The following is a 501-nucleotide window of genomic DNA, read 5'->3' as shown; positions in this document are numbered from 1 at the left end:
TTGACCTTTGACCACCAAAATATACTCATTTCATTCTTGAGTCCAAGTGAATGTTTGTGCCAAATTTGAGTTGCACCAAGGCGTTACTGAGCTATCGTGTCCAAAAAATAATGGAGGCATAAAAAACTGACTGAAGTGAAATCCTTCCTCTGGGGCATTTTTGGGACGAGGCCACGATTACAGTCACGGCAGAAAGAGGAGTGCAGGTAATTTTTGAAACTCTATCTTTTCCGCTAACTCGGAGGAAAAGCATCGTGGGAACGGATTGCCTTGTGTGCAACTTCTGGCCACTGAGATACACAAGCCCAGACTGCTGTTATCTTCTCTGTAAATGTGATGTATGCTGGTGTAAAAACAGACGCATGGGTCCAGGCTTTATATTATCTTTCCTGTGACATTTACATGTCCAAAAAGACGTTATTACCCCTAAAGGTTATTGATTTCCCAGTATATGTTTACTGTTCTCTCTTGTCTCTCTTTCTCTCTCTCTCTCTCAGCCAG

Source organism: Seriola lalandi, unplaced genomic scaffold (assembly GCF_002814215.2).
Source record: "Seriola lalandi dorsalis isolate HSWRI2012SDOR001 ecotype SW California unplaced genomic scaffold, Sedor1 jcf7180002054219, whole genome shotgun sequence".
NCBI lineage: Eukaryota > Metazoa > Chordata > Actinopteri > Carangiformes > Carangidae > Seriola > Seriola lalandi.
The sequence above is the reverse complement of the archived record's forward strand: the minus strand, read 5'-3'. Positions refer to the sequence as shown.